This window comes from Arctopsyche grandis, chromosome 7 (assembly GCF_051622035.1).
Source record: "Arctopsyche grandis isolate Sample6627 chromosome 7, ASM5162203v2, whole genome shotgun sequence".
In the NCBI taxonomy this organism is placed as follows: domain Eukaryota; kingdom Metazoa; phylum Arthropoda; class Insecta; order Trichoptera; family Hydropsychidae; genus Arctopsyche; species Arctopsyche grandis.
The window spans coordinates 24,237,944-24,255,041 of record NC_135361.1 but is presented as its reverse complement, the minus strand read 5'-3'; the positions used below and the strand labels follow the sequence as shown (position 1 = coordinate 24,255,041).

The 17,098-nt window shown below is 32.6% G+C and overlaps 1 protein-coding gene across 2 annotated transcripts in view; it reads left to right on the top strand.

Annotated features, from left to right (window-relative positions):
* Positions 1-2,250: 2,250 nt before the first annotated feature.
* The window catches only part of LOC143914870 (metabotropic glutamate receptor 5-like), a 171,936-nt gene continuing 157,088 nt past the window's right edge, over positions 2,251-17,098 (top strand). For both annotated transcript variants that reach the window (XM_077435251.1, XM_077435250.1), the window contains exon 1: positions 2,251-2,494. The gene's annotated coding sequence lies outside the window, so the exon portion shown is untranslated. The remainder of the gene's footprint in view (positions 2,495-17,098) is intronic.

Genomic DNA, 17,098 nt, shown 5'->3' with positions numbered 1-17,098 from the left:
ATGTTGCCAGAATAATGTTTTTTAAACAGCGAATCACACCATACGCACTACTAGCAATTCAAGCATGGCGTTTATAGCGGTCATCCATTCAAATCTTCACAAAAACGGTCAAATACACGTATCTTCTTATTTTATATATTTCATATATACACATGCCTGAAGAAAAAGATCTTCGATCAATGCGTTTTGCCAGTGATGACGTCTGGTTATGAAACTTGAAAATTGGACGCCAAGATGCTACGCAAAGTCCAATGCCCTCAAAGAGGTATGCAACGGAGTATGCTTGGCATAACAAGGAAAGACTGGAAGCGGAATACGTGGGTGAGAAGTATGACAAGGGATACATAGTGGATAGAGTAAAGAGATTGAAATGGCAATGGGCGGGCCACGTGGCTAGAAGAACGAACGAAAGATGGACAATATAAATGCTAGAATGATACCCGAGAGAATGTAAGAGGGCAAAAGGAAGACCGTAGGGAAGATGGATAAAATAAATTTGAAAAATGTGTGGGGTGATATGGATGAGAGTTGCGTAAAACAGAGACGACTAGAAGTGTGTGAAGACGACGAGGCCCTCATCCAGCAGTGATGGTGAGCGGCTGTAGATGATAATGATGATGATATATCTATATAAAGACATTTATTTTTTGTATTACTTTGTATGAACTAGTATTGTAATATGAGCATTATTGAAATTTGATATGTCAGCTGTAAAAGGTTACCTCGTGTCATAACATTTCCATAGCGTTCTTACGATGTACATTTTTTACATCGTAAGAACGCTATACATTCGATGTACATTCGTATTTTTTTCAATTGCCTTTTAAATATAAATATATTGAAATGTTTAATATGAAAAAAATTGTAAAAGCTACCTACTGATAGAAAAATTAATTAATTAAATAAAATTTTAATAGAAATAAATATCATAAATTATCTGTTAAGTGAAAACATTGGTAGCAAAGAGTATATATGTACATATGTATAGAAGTTTTTTGTATTTGTTGTTGTATTCGTATATACGTTTTGGCAGTGGTTTAGCTGTGTCGTATATATGTATGTCGAATCGAAACGACTATTATAGTACGGCGAGCGTTATCTCAGACAGACAGATAGAAACACAGAGTAGTGATATTATATATGTAAGTTTAAGCCTTGTACGTACAAGCTGACCTACTCCAGTGAGCAATTTATCTTAACACGTTCAACCCGGCTTGTACCACCGGTGGCCACGCGGATAGTGCTATAGCAGACTATAATTTTACGGTTCCACTTCATTGAGCAACCCAACGCTAAAATTCCTATAAAGTTCTAAAGATTTAGGGACAACTCATTATATAAAGTGATTTAATATCGTCACGCGTAATTGGTTGCCGATACGCGTGACAGTGCCGCCACATGGGCAAAAGTATGAAATCATGCGCCGGGCTGAATGTGTTGGTTTAAATGTTCTAATTTTCTCATCGTGGTAAAGTACCACTAAATATGCGTAATTTATTCTTACGTAGATTCAAATGAGAGACAGACAGACACACAGACAGAATAGCGATAATTTATGTATGACTAGCTGAACCCGGCATGCGTTGCAAAGCCACAATAACGCATGCAATTCCCTTTCCCGTTCCCGTTCCCATTCTCGTTCCGGTTATGGTTCCCGTTCCCGTTCCCAATTGTCGGAAAAACGCAGCGAACACGTTGGTCGCGACGAGAAAACATTTGAAATTATAGCGTTGCAATGACACTCATTCCCGTTTTTCCCGTTTCCGTTCCCGTTTCTTCTCGTTTTTTTTAACAGTAATCTTCCCGGACATGCATACAACAAATCCTGAAAGTTCCATCGTAATCGGTTCAGTAGTTTAGGAGTCTATTCGAGACACATTCAGACATTAATTTTTATATATTTAGATATATGTATGTACATAGATAGATGATTTAACTTTATTTTAATTCGTGTATCAATTCCTTTCCAATAAATAAACGGGCACAACTTTACTTTTATGTATGTAGTTTACAAATATAAAACGATAGTATTGATGCCTAATGACTATTTTTAAAAGATCGTCATATATGTATGTAAATATATAATACGACTCTGAAGTTTTTTTATTTATAATTTTTACATCCAATTGGAATTTTATCAGTTGGGAGACAACATCCACAAAGTGTGTGAACAATTCTACAATGACCTGGGTGTTGGTTTTGAACTTGCGCAGATAGTCAAGTGTTGAAAGCGCGGGACAAAGCGTCCTCAGTGTGGTCCGCGGGACGCTCGCGGTTCGGACGCGTTCGCGACTTTGCCATTTTGCACACGCGAATTACGCAAAAGTTTCACAAAAACGCCAAAAGACCGATTCGTCCCGCGATTTCGGTTTTCATTTCAACTTGTGAAATTTTCGACGATCGATCGTTTGTCGAACTGTATGTATATTAAATAGACAGTAAAATAACTGCCATTGAGTTTGTTTGAATTTCGTCTCAAGTGCATTCGACTGTGGTGAGTATTCAGTTTTGTTTGTACGTTTTCGAAAATTGTTCCCGTTTGTCGACAATGCTTTTAACCAAATTATATTTCGAGCAATTCATGTTAATTACGAACTCACGCGACTGACTTATGATATTAATGTGACGTTGAAAAATATAGGTCGAAACATCGCAATGTGTGTTCTGGGAGTAATTATTATTTGTACGATGTACATATGTATGTTTCCAATCTGAATATGATTTTTATTTCGTAATTTTGACCATCAAATTTAAATATAACGTATCAAATTTAAACTCGATAAAAATCTCCTGATAAGCACAAACAAAATAACAATTTTCTCTCTCATAGTCACTGCTACGGTGTTCCATTTTAATACGTTTTTTTTGTATTATTATTTTTTTTTTAGAACAGGAAAACTCTAAATATGGTCCACGGTATCTACCCAGAAGCGGAAACGCGCATTTAAGTTTGATTAAGTTTTAATTATTAAAAAAATATATAGCTTACATGTGTTTCTTATCTGTATTGTTCTAAAAGCGGTTATAAAAATTTGCATGTGCATAAATAGATATGTATGTTGCAATTTTCCGTTTTAACTTTAATTAAAACACACCTTAAGTAACAGGTTTAATTTAATTTTTCGTATCTACATACATATGTACATATATGTACATACGTTTATGTCCTTTTGTAGTTACATAACAAATATAATCTGAAAACGTAAATACATACTGATTTCATATTATTTTAACATGTGTAGATGAATTCACTTTGACACTTTATTTGGAGTCATGCGGTTGTCAAATTTTCTCATTCTGAGACTTTTTTGTAAAATTAAATGCATAGATTCACTGGTTACTGTAAAAATAGCGATAAAAATATGTACATAGTAGTCTGTACATAATTAATATAAAACAAAATCAACACAAGTATTAAATGAATAGTAGTTAGCTACTATATGTACGTACATATGTGTGTACCTATATTTGTAGGGTTTAGTTTGTTTGCAATGTTGTCTTTCCCTTATCAACGCGTTATCAGATTATTTAAATAGATAAGACTATAATAATGAACCTTTAAGTGATATAAATCGTGTATATCCAAAGTTTTGCCACTCGGCATTAGAAAATAGTCGCACGTACATATACATATCATCACGCCAATATGCACTCGGAATATTTAGGGCATGTGTTAGGCCCTAAATATTCCATTAACCCTTTGAATGCTGACCAACGCCGATCGGCGTTTTTCCAACAAGTCCATCAGCCTGAAATACGTCGATGGGCGTAGTTTTTTGAATATGTATGTAAAAAATAAACAAGAATACTACCCGCTAAGCCTTTCCAGGTAGCATTGAAACAAAATGCATTGAACATGGGTCGTGTAATCCGTGTCAATGTTTATAAAGACTGGTTTACACCGGAATTTCTGAATTTTTATAGCCTTAGCCGAATTTCTCGATGAAAATCCTTAACTGCCGAGTAATTTAGATTGTGTCTTGGCATTTAGATTGTGGGCAATTACATTTTAACAACAATGAAGAAGATGGAACTACTTTTGGAAAAATACATTCATTAATACATAGACTTCTTTTGTTTATTTTATATTGTTGCAAGATACGTATATTACATAGTCTAAACCGGTCTCCGTGATTTGACAGAATGTTAAATTACAGAAAACGCAAATATCAGAATGCAAAGATCGAAAATCGAAAGATCTTAAGTCGAAAGATCAAAAAAAAATGGTGCATGGTAAACGGTACATACTCACGTACATACTCACTTAATTTGCGCGAGCAGGATACAACAGGAACAAGAGGAACATGCTTTTCCTCTCGTGTTAATGTGCGCGCGCAGAATACGGGAGGAAAAGCATGTTCCTCTTGTTCCTGTTGTATCCTGCTCGCGCAAATTAAGTGAGTATGTACCGTTTACCATGCACCATTTTTTTAGATCTTTCGACTTAAGATCTTTCGATTTTCGATCTTTGCCTTCCGATATTTGCGTTTTCTGTAAATTCACGTAGACCCAGTCTAAGCACACCTTTACAAAACTCGAAACCTAGGGTAGTGATCTAAGGCTTGTTTGGATTAGCTACAATTTTTACACCTGCTTTCTATTGGATTTCAAAATTATTCTAGTTGGAAATGTTGTTGGAATTTTCAGCGTGGCGAGCTTTCAACAGAAAATACGTCGGCACTCAATACCCGTTACGAGAGTCTCGGATAATGTAATTATGCGAAGTTACGCCATAATGTACATATTCGATTATATTGTAAATGTATATATATATATATATATATATATATATATATATATATATATATATATATATATATATATATATATATATAAATATATATATATATATATATATATATATATATATATATATATATATATATATATATATAAATATATATATATATATATATATATATATATATATATATATATATATATATATATATATATATATATATATATTACATATATATATATATATATATATATATATATATATATATATATATATATATATATACATATATATATATATATATATATATATATATATATATATATATATATATATATATATATATATATATTACATATATATATATATATATATATATATATATATATATATATATATATATATATATATATATATGTTACATATATATGTATATATATATATATATATATATATATATATATATATATATATATATATATATATATATATATATTACATTGAAGTGTCTACGTATGTACATATCATACATGTGGATATGGATATTGGTTACTTACCGCAAGCGTCGTCTGAGTCAGAATCTGATTCAAATTACACTACATATAACTGTCCAAAGTGTCACTGGTGTGCGTCTGCGAATGTCAGCGAAACCGTGCTCCACATTCTCGACAAATAGACATAGAATGGGTCATTTGTCTTCGCGTATTATCTAGTCCTGGATAGTGTCCTGTTGGTTCGATTAGGGACTCGGACTTGCCGAAATCCATCATGTCAAGTTTGGACATGTTCATCGAACCATCCCTCCCGAGTTGTCCACATATTGCTGGGTGGTAAAGCGGTCCAATATTTTATTTATGTATGTAATGAATTGAGGTGGATCGGGTCAAAATTTAAATTTTCATACATTATGTATATGAAATTTAAATTTTGATGTGCGCTCTTCTGGATGCATATGGAAGAGATTTATTCGGTATTGATTTGATCACCTGAAATCTTTCACGGACAGCCATAAATGGGATGAAAAGAGGTATGTATTATATGTAGATGTCTCGACGCGCTGTACTAATTGCTTTCGTTCTATGACAAGGACGAATTTTGAGGATGGGGGTGTTTAAATGTCATGTCATGTAATTCCCTAAGGGTCTTGAAAGGTGACTGTGTAAAATTTGATTCACATCGGTGGAACGGAATCGTATCGTATAAAGAACAAACTGATTAGAAGGTTTTTTGTATTAGATTGGAGAAATATTATCAGTGATTTTGCTTTGGTCGCGATTTTCAATTATGAATAAGCTTTTCTATACAATGATTTTTATTTTTACATAGATATATACCAAGAAGGCCTGACAGGTAGACACTTAATCACAAACATTGTAGCATTTTTATTACATAAATCTCTGTATTTCGAGAGGCCGAAGAACAAAAATTAATAATTAATTAATTATTTAATTAATTAATCTATTGAGACATCTATAGATTTAGACTTGTACATACATTTTTACATATTGTCATAAATCAAATTCAGATATTTGTGACAGCGGGTAAGATGATTTTTGCCAATTTGAGGAACCGTTTCAACAATGAAAATCAGATAAATTGGCAAACTCTGATAAGAAATGATCGACTTGGATCTTTTTTTGGATTTTTCTCAACTAAAGCCGCAAAAATTTATTTTTAAGCAGGGTTTCTAAACCGAGCACAAAGGCACAAAGAGTATCAAATAAATTTATTCGCATTTATGAAATTATCATGTAGATATGACCGACAATTTCAATACAGTAATTATTTTTGAAAACGCATTTGAAACTTATTGAAAAAATTGATTTTACGCTGAATAGTCCATGCGCTGAATTGTCATCCGCTGAGTTGTCGTTGCGCTGAGTTGTCTGCGCCGAAAGGTCGGCGCTAAGTTGGTTTGAGCTGAGATGTCGGTGCGCCAATCAAGTACAGAAATAATCATAGAGACATCTATGGATACACATAATAAATACAGATTATAGAGACACATAATAAATACAGATTATAAGATTATAGAGACATCCATAGATTTAGATTATTGTGCATAATTTTTAAAAATAATACATAATATTTTTTTGTGACAACAGGAAGGGATTTATATGCCAATTTGAGGAACCGTTTCAACAATGATCAGATAAAATTGGCAAACTCTGATAGAGAAACGATCGATTTGGAGTCACAAAACCCCCAAATCTAACCAGCAGTTTTGGCAGTTCGAACCAGTGATCGCACGGTGCTAAATATGTATATACGCAACCATTAAGCCAAACTGCTGGCTTATCGACAAAACAATAAATTACATATATAGTTTGTTCGAAAAATTTTATTGCCGTTTAGTATAATCAAAAAATAGTTGTCCCCGCGATGAAATGGTCGTGCGATGAAATATCCAAGAACCATTTTATACGCATGTACATAAATACACTATTATCACAAACTTTTCGTTAAAGCTACTGACCATTTAATTTGTTGCCTAAAAAATAATGATAGTGAACCATTTTTTTGCCGGCAAAAACGACTTTTACCCCGATCTCTGATCATAACTAAGGGTCGGATGGTAATTAGGGCAAGAATGAAAAAATGGCCACTTCAAAGGTTGAACTGGGAAATTTTTCAAGGAATTATTATTGTTTGTAAAATTAAAATATTTTTTAAATAAGGGAACAATAATATTGATTGTAATTATTAGTACCGTATCAATGGATATATCAATTGTGTTGAATATTTTCTATGAACTACAAGAGTCAAAATTCTCCCACTGAATAATTAAAAAAATAATGCATACGGCAAGGACACGTTTAGGTTGATAGTGAAGGAAGAGAACGTTGTTTGTTAAATTACCGCTAGCCTTTAAATATAATTTAATTTATCTAGTGCGTTACTAAAACATTGGTAACTTGCCCCTCCTCAAAGGGATATTGCTCTTGTTGAAATCCAAGGACTAATCATGACCAAAATTCAGATGCTCGTCGGAGCAATTGCAAATAACAATATTGCTGTCGGTTCCCTCATCACTGAGGATCGTGACTATGATGTGCGGTCAACCAGCTGCCTCCATTCAGTTCTAAATTCGGCCAGGCGAAGACTTGCTACCGTGGAAGCGCCCGTCGCTGCAGATACTTGGTCAGTCCAGCGTGCGGGGGATCTGCCTCTGGCTCTTCTGCCTTCGACGCTGCCAACCACAACCAACCGCTCCAGGCTCTCCTCACCTCTTCGTGCAATGTGGCCGAAGAACTGCAATATACGTTTCAGGCATATTGTTGACAATCTATCCTTGATTTTCAATTCTTCAAGAATAGACACATTCGTGCGTTTGTCGGTCCAAGGCACGCGCAGTAGCCGTCTCCAGGACCACATCTCGAAGGCATCGATTCTCCGTCTATCCGCCGCCTTCATGGTCCACGTCTCGACACCATAAAGGCAGACAGAAAAAACGAGACTCTTCACGAGACGGATTTTGACAGCAGTTGTAATGGCTCTATTCTTCCAAATCTTCGTTAGTTGTGACATTGCCGATTTTGCTAATGTAATCCGGCGCCGTATTTCCAATTCGCTGCCGCCGTTGTTAGATATGAGTGACCCCAGATAGACAAAATTATCAACCACATCTATACCGTTTAAAGCTGAGTTGTTGTTTTGCAGCTGTTGGTGACGGTCAATTATCATAATTTTTGTTTTGGGGCGGTTTATCTGGAGGCCAAGCACATTACTCTCTGTCTCAACACGACGGATCAGTTCGGCCATTTCTTCATGATTATTAGCTATGAGCGTTGTGTCATCCGCATACCGAAGATTGGATAGTTTTTTTCCACCAATGGACACTCCACCCTTCCAACCATCCAGTGCTCTACGCATTATATACTCTCCATATATATTAAATAGGTCTGGAGATAATATACACCCTTGCCTTACTCCACGTTGTACTCGAAAATTTGTCGAGTTTAGCGAATTGATTCGAACTACTGCATTGTTATCATTATACAAGTTATGTATTATCTTTACAAGATGCATGGGGACTCCCATGTCCAGTAGAACTTTCCACAGATAGTCCCAGTTCACAAAGTCAAAAGCTTTTTTATAGTCTATAAAACAAAGAACGGCTGGAGTTTGAAACTCCCGACATTTTTCAATGAGTTGACGTATATTCAGTATTTGTTCCCTCGTCCCTTTGCCTTTTACAAACCCTGCTTGTTCGTTCGGTATTTGCCATCCAAGGTAACTGCTCAAACGATCTTTAATTATATACAGCAATACTTTACTAGAGTGCGATATTAAGGCTAAGGTCCTGTAATTCTCGCATTTTTTTGTAGATCCTTTCTTGTGTAAGGGAATGAATATTGAATTGACCCAATCTTTCGGCCATACTCCGTTTACCCAGATCTTGTTGCACATATTACATAGCGCCTTTATCGCAGTTTCACCAAGCTCTTTCAGAAGTTCAGCTTGTATACCATCGCTGCCAGGAGACTTTTTACATTTCAGTTTCTTTATGGCATTTACAACTTCAGATGTCAAGATGTCAGGCTCCCTGACATCATCAATTAGGGAAACAATTGAGGTCGACGAACTACCACTGTACAATTCCGAACAGTATTCTTTCCATCGGTTGAGTATCACATCAATATCTGTAAGCGTGTTTCCAAATTGATCATCTATTGTCCAAGTTTTGGGTGAAAATTTTTGAGTGACGATTTTTACTTTGTGAAAAATATCCCTTGCCTGATTCTTTAATGCGTGTTTTTCTATCTCCTCACATATGTCATTTATATATTTAGCTTTATCCCGCCTACAACTCCTTTGAATATCTTTATGTAATATTGCATACCTTTCAAGATATTCTGTCGATGTTATGCCAGTTTGTTTAAGTCTTTTACGTTCTTTTATCTTAACCCAAGTTGAATCAGAGATAAAAGACTTACGATGTTCATTTTGCGGTGTTTGATGTTTTCTGGCATACCGAATTATGAGATCTTTAAAAATTTTCCAAGACTCTTCTACATCTACATTAGGATTTATTTGGAATTCTGCATCTTTTTCTCTGATTACATTGCCAAAATTAATTACATCATCATTGGTGAGTTTAATTGCTTTATTTTGATGTCTTTTAATCATTTTCAATTTCAGTCGAAATTTAGCAACAAGTAAGTTATGGTCCGATCCGCAATCTGCACCTGGATATGTTTTGACGTTATGTATCGATGATTTCCATCTAGAATTTATTAATACATAATCGATTTGGTTGCGGTGACGATCCCCAGGAGATATCCAAGTGTACAATCGCCTAGGATGATGTTGAAACCAAGTATTCATAATGGACATTTTATTTTCAATGCAGAAACTTATAAGTTTCTCTCCTCTCTCATTTTGAATACCCAATCCATATTTACCTACTATGTTATCAATGTTGCTATTATTACCGACTTTGGCATTAAAATCACCAAGAATGATGGTCATTTCTTTGTTTGAGATATTTGACAATGTATCGAGTAGTGAAGCATAGAACGCATTTATTTTAATAGCAAATAACAATACACCATTCCAATAGCGTAAAACAAAAACTCTTATAAAAATGGTTTTCTACGAAGTAACAATAGCAAAACCCTCTGCCCTGATCCCTAGCCCAACTTTAATCATATCAGTTGAAGCCCAGATATCTTATTTTTGACTTCGTGGGGTTGTTTAATTAATAAAGTTCGTTATTTTTGTTTTGCTTTGTTTAAAAATCCACTGCTTTGAAATCTGGATTTACTACTGAGTGGTATGTTAATATGTTTGTATATTTTAATATTAAACATATTAAACGACTTTCTCGTAAGGATTAAAAAGTTTAACCGTTTTATGACGAGTGAATAAAATGTCAATGACTGGAGTTGAAGAGGTGTGTTTGTGTGTGAGTTGTATATATATATATTTGCGAGGGCTTGTGCTAGTTAATTTGTTTAGTTGATTGAAAACCACACCCTGGTTAAGATTAAACACGCCACTACGTTAGACACTTCGTGTTGCAATGATGGCGTCACATTGTTTTCAGTTTAACGGTGATATGAATATTTTGCTCTATTTAAAAAAAAAATTTTATTCAGCTCTATCGTCACGTATGCGAATTAATTCTCAGAATTATTACACCTACATACCTTAGTTATTGTTATGATATTTTTAATGTAGGTTCAATTCCCGAGAGTGTAATAGATTTAATGGAATGAGTGATTCCGAAAGGTAGTGGTTAATTTTCATTTTTATTGTATTATAAGATTAGCTAACAAGTTGAAAATTTGTTCAGATTTAGAAACACGACGAAAATTCGTATCGGAAACTGAATGAGATTTCAGATTGGAGACTTTTAAGAGTTTTCGAAGTTGCAAACTATCCACACCACCGGATGAGAATGTTAATTGAATTTGATTGAAAAATTTATGGAAAACTATAGCGAAAGCCTTTCGTGATTCATAAAGATTGAAAACTTTGGGAAAAGTTTAACGCCGATATAATTTTGCCTTTGTTTTAAAATCAAGTGTGAAAGTTGCTAAGAAACTTTCAACGTGGAATTATTATAAAGTATGTATGTATATGTAAACATAATGCTATAATAATTATATGTTATAAAATTATTTTCGTGAATCATATCGAATATGTATGTATATTTATATATTATTACATTTAATTTTTAATTTTTATTTATTTTTCTTATCAAATTGTAAAATGATAAAAATAATATTTGTAGTAGCAATTAAATTATTTTCATTATACTGAACAATTTTGTTTGGAGTTTTTTGGCTTTTCTATACTATTTATAGAGCAAATTTATTGCAGATTTCGATAGTGAAATATGTACGTAGGTTCAATAATGATAAAAAATATACGGTTCCCATAAATTAAAAATAAGTACTACATATAAATCAAGATCCTTCTGATCAGCGTAAAACCGTGATCTTAAAATCTTTGAATATATTTATAAGATAGGAGAAATGCATACATACTCTGCTTTATGTGGAAAATTTTCTTGGTAGGCAATAGGCAATATGAGAAATGATTTGTGGTTATTTGATTAGATTAGATGACTATCTATGTGTTGAATGAATTAAAATTTTAATTCATTCCACGAATTTGTATATACTATTATAAGAGTACAATTTGTAATACATAAATATAAAAGTACAGTGTTCGAAAAGATAGTTAGTGAAAGTTTGTTGATTTATATTTTCCAAGAAGCAACAATGGAGTTTGAACAGCCATATTATAATATGTTACAGTTGAAGTGTATCTTCCAGTTGTAATATATTTTGACTAATTGAAATATATTCCGTCTAGCCAGGTACCAACTACCGTTATATGTAGTTGAAGTGTATTTTCAGTTCAGTTTTTCAATATATTCTAACTAATAACTAGTCTAACCCAAGTAAGTTAATTCATATGGCGAATTAAATTCCCAACTGGTCAAACTATGTAACAACTAAAAATACAGTTCAACTATAAATTGGTACCAGCTTAGGATGGAGAGGTTTGGTTTTCGTGAAAAAGTTATTCTACTAGTAAATTGTGTTGGACAATCATATTTTTGTTTTAAGCACATTCTTAGAGTTATCGTACATAATACGATACTCATTACCAAAATTAATAATACATAGCACATATTAACGCACTATTGACTTCTAAAGCAGTCGTAAAAATATTAGAATTGTCAAAACTCAACTGTTATATTACAACTGGCGCACATTGTTGAAAGTATATTTGTGTTTGTAGAACTATAATTTACTAGTTGAATTTTATTCGAATATGAATAATCTAAAACGCAACTATATGAAATATATAACAACTGAAAATACACTTCAACTGTAACATATACAATAGAATATTTTATGTATGTATGTACAATAGAATATTTTAAATACATTAATTTTTTTATATCGATAAGTAATGCTTGCAACTTAACGCCTCACTTTGCAACGTTTTAAATGGATTTTTAAATGGAACACTCTCATTTGGTATCGTGCCAAATGAAATAAAAATAGCGTATGAAATAACTTAAGCGTTTGATTTACCGAAAAAGCTATTGTGTTTATTATTAAACAAAAAAAAATCGCTGAATCGGTGCAAATTTACGGTTCGTTCGACGGTAGATACGTGTCGCGATAACAGTCTGTGTGTAATTTATTTTTTCGTCACCGGATTAATTTCCGACAAATTCTAAAACGGTTCAAACAGTCACCTGAGGATAGTTTCCGTAAATTTACGACGTTATGAGAGTGCCAGGTACCCGTTTTTAAAGCCCCTCTGAGGGATAGCGCTCCTCTCTAAACGACCCCTCCGTACGTGCATACATTTATGATAAGCGGGACGTTTTGATTTTTTTTTCTTTCTACATTTTAGTGTGAAAAACGTGCTTCGACGTGTATTATTATATACGTGACATTGGCAAGCATTGTGAAACTTGAAATTAACCATTTGATGGATAGATACACGCTGCATATTATGTCTAATGGGTAAATTGTACTCCGGATAGAGAGGAGTGTCGGTTTGAGATAGAGTGAGCTCGTTGGTATGATTATTTGGATCTCTATTAAGTGTAATGTACATAATATGAAATATATGTTCGTTATTTTAATAGTAAATATTATGATTGTCTTTGTTTTGTCCGTGGTTATTTTTTATTCTTGATTTAGACGTTATATATTACATTTCGGTAGAATCAAGTAACGTCAATATTATATTATATGTTACGTATAGTATATGAATATGTATGCATATAATATAAAAACAAAATGATAAATTATGTTGTGTCGAATTATACCTATATTATTACAATAGAATATGAAAAATATTTACTTGCATACATAAATGTATGAAATGGTTTATGATTGTTTTGTTTTAGGACTACTTTTTTTGAGTGATTTTTTATGTGTTGGTGTATTTAATTGCTTATAATAAATCTAGTATGATTAAATATACGAAATTGTCTTGTAAAGGCTCTTGAAAAGGTAGTGTCAATTACACATGCTACATTCTCCGCATCGAGGATCGCAAATTCTAAGAAAACTGGGTGTTTAAGCAAATATGTAATTTCTGAAATTACATCTTCTATTTATTTCAATGATCAGGTGTTTAATTTACCATATCATATTTATTTCAAAATAATTAGGAGAGGCGGCATTTAATTAAAGGAAGTTAATAAAAAAGTTTATGATGATAGTAATTTAGTAAATTTATTTAACTTATGCATTACAATTTTAAAAGGCTACAAATTCAGTTATAAAAACCTTATTTGATTCCGATCCTAAAAGAAAAATAAATTTTATTTTTTAATTTGCTCCATTATTCTCTCTTCTTACATACTACATATGTACATTCATTCATTACTACAGAGACCATACTATCAAAAACCGCAAAATTCCGCAGAGCTATTCCGCGATTAGACAAATCAACAAGCAAACTATTTTTTTACCAACACGGTCATGTTGTTCCCAAATATATAACTTTTTTTTTAGCAAAAATATTTTTTAATATGCCTATTTTAAATTGCTTGATATTAAAAATTATAAATTAACTCATAGGCAGGTTGAAATGATTCTAATTACTACAAGGATTAAAAAGTGATAGTTAAGAAAAGTTATGCTTTATACATTCAAAAAGCAGTCACAAAAAATGGAAAAATTGCGTTCAGTGGTGTGGATTGGAATGTCTTTACTCGGCGATAAAAATTATTGTGAAGTATAACGGGTATATTCAACTATTAATTCCAATCAATATTGGCAACCAAATGCAAAATTCTTTTTATTTTTGGGTTAATTCTAAGAAATCGGGTATTTTGCCCTTGTGTGGGCCAGCCCGAGGGTATTCAGCGCCCCAGGCCCTCAGTTATTCAGATATTCAGGCCTCAGGCCTTATTTTTAATCAACACATGCTATACAATATTGCTTATATCAATCAACATAATATAGTTCATTTTAAAAGAAAATTTCGCAACGAAACGAAACAACAAGGGGAAAAACTATGATCTTTACATTTATTTATTATTTAGTTATAATCTATAATGTGCCACTTATTTATGTATATATGTAGTTATTTGAATTAAAAAATTTAAAATATTTTTTCGATACGAGTGCCGTATTCGAAGGATCGTCAGGAGTGGTGCAACTTTGAAAACTGTTCACTCGTACGAATTTAATTTGCCGACCTGGGCCATACTTCGACCGCCATTTTACTTCTAGCATTAAAACTGAAGCGTGATGAATTATTCGTAATTAACGTTGCATATATTTTTTAATATTACTTATGCCTAGAAAATGTTGTTAAATAGAGTGTATGACTATGTATTAAACGCCACTTCCGGGATGTCATTAAATTGTATGTATGTACATATGTGTAATTTTTATATAAATATTATAAGTTTATCTACATATGTATGATGCGTTCGTAATGAGTTTTTTTTATCGTATTTGCATATGTACGCATCAAATAATATATGTAATCTTTTATAAATAATATATTATTTATATGTAATACGAAATGGAAAGGTGTTCTTGAACTTTCGAATTATGATCGATTTTTTCGGCAATGTCGATTCGGCAGTTTCAAATTTTAAATTGGAAAAATTTTCCCGCTCGTTTATATCAGCGAATCGAATATCAAATTACGATTTCGCGGCGCCAGTTTGCATTTATTGAGCCGTTTAAGTTGGTTATTTTTTATATATTTTTTACGTTCTTAATCAAAGCCTTCGAAGTTTGAAGTTGACCGCATAAATAATATTTATAACGCGGAAAATGATTCCGGCTAGAATATTACAATGGAAAAATTGGAACATACATATAGTATATGTATGTATGTATAAGAATTATTTTATGTTAACAATTATATTGGATTAGGGGTGTAGAAATTTTGGGCTCGTTGCAATTTTGAGGTTTCTATTTGTTCTATAAGTAATTAGAATTTATACTAAATATTTGCGTTGTTTCTTATCTCGGCTTGCAGCTTACGTAGGCATTTCTTTATTTATCCATATCGTAGAAAATTATAGATGGCATTAACCTACACACTGACAGAAAACCATTAATTATGTATATTAATATTATTAATCGTTGAGACTGGCAAGATTAAGGGAGAGTCCGTTTTATTTCGGCAACGGCGAAAATCACAGATGACTATGCGCACATTTTTGTATAGGTAGTGTATAGAAATACACATGTATGTACATACATGCATATGTACATGTGTATAGCATAAGCTAGTATATAATTTTATAAAAAATATAAATAAAAATATTCGTCTATTAAATTCTATTGAATATTTTTTTCTCTTATACGTATGTATGTCATGTGTTACACGTATATCTTTAGGTGTTATTGTTTTAATTATTTATTTATTATTAATTTAATTTAAATTTAATATTCGATATTATATTTTCATAGGTGTGTTTTATGTAGGAACTGGTTGACGTGCTCGTACAAGTGTATATTTATACATACATCGATCATTTTCATTTTTTCATTTGACCCGAAACACTTGTAATCCGTCAAGCGAGTTGATTAAATCCCATCTGGTCAATATAACTGTGTTTTTCGCGTTTAGTTTATAAAAACGCCGGAAAGTTTACCATCTATTTCAAAGATGCTGTTTTACGTAAAAATAAATTGAATGCAATGCAAAGTGTCTTTTAAATTTAAATTTTAAACTAAAGTCATCGTGATTCGATTTCCTCCCCAATAATATCTTGTCAGTTGCTAATGATCGTGCTCCAGCGATGATATGGTGCTACAGGGGGTTTCAAATTTCAAAAGCGGTACCAAATGTATTGGCTATTTGTACACTGTGTCATTCATTGTCACCAATTTCAGTGAATGACCGCATAGGTCGTTACATTATATGATTCAACAAAATCTTAATCTATAGAATGAGAGATTGTTTGGACAGCTTTGTGCGGAAAATGATGAAGAATTCGATCGCATTATGTTCATACAGAAGTTCGCTGGTTGTCAAAAGGTGTCTGCTTAGATCGGTTTTATAAATTTTGAAGTTGGTGTTGTATGTAGTTTTTAAGAAATAAAGATGATGCATTGTGAGCTCACTTGATTGATTTAAAATATCAACTTGTAATATTTTCTGAAGTAAAGTGTCTTCATGTATCCTAATATGCTTCTGTAAGGATTTCAGATAAAATTTGAAATCGATTTGTCAACTGGTTTTGGGAAGAGATTGGGTGTGGCTCGATCGTCATCGATCTTATGGCGGGCCCTCCTAAATCATGCGGTCATGCATAGACTTGAACTTTCGAAGTTCATGGCCATTTTAATCACCTCACTTTTTAGCGGAAAATTCTGAATAGGTGTACGGGGAAAAACCGAA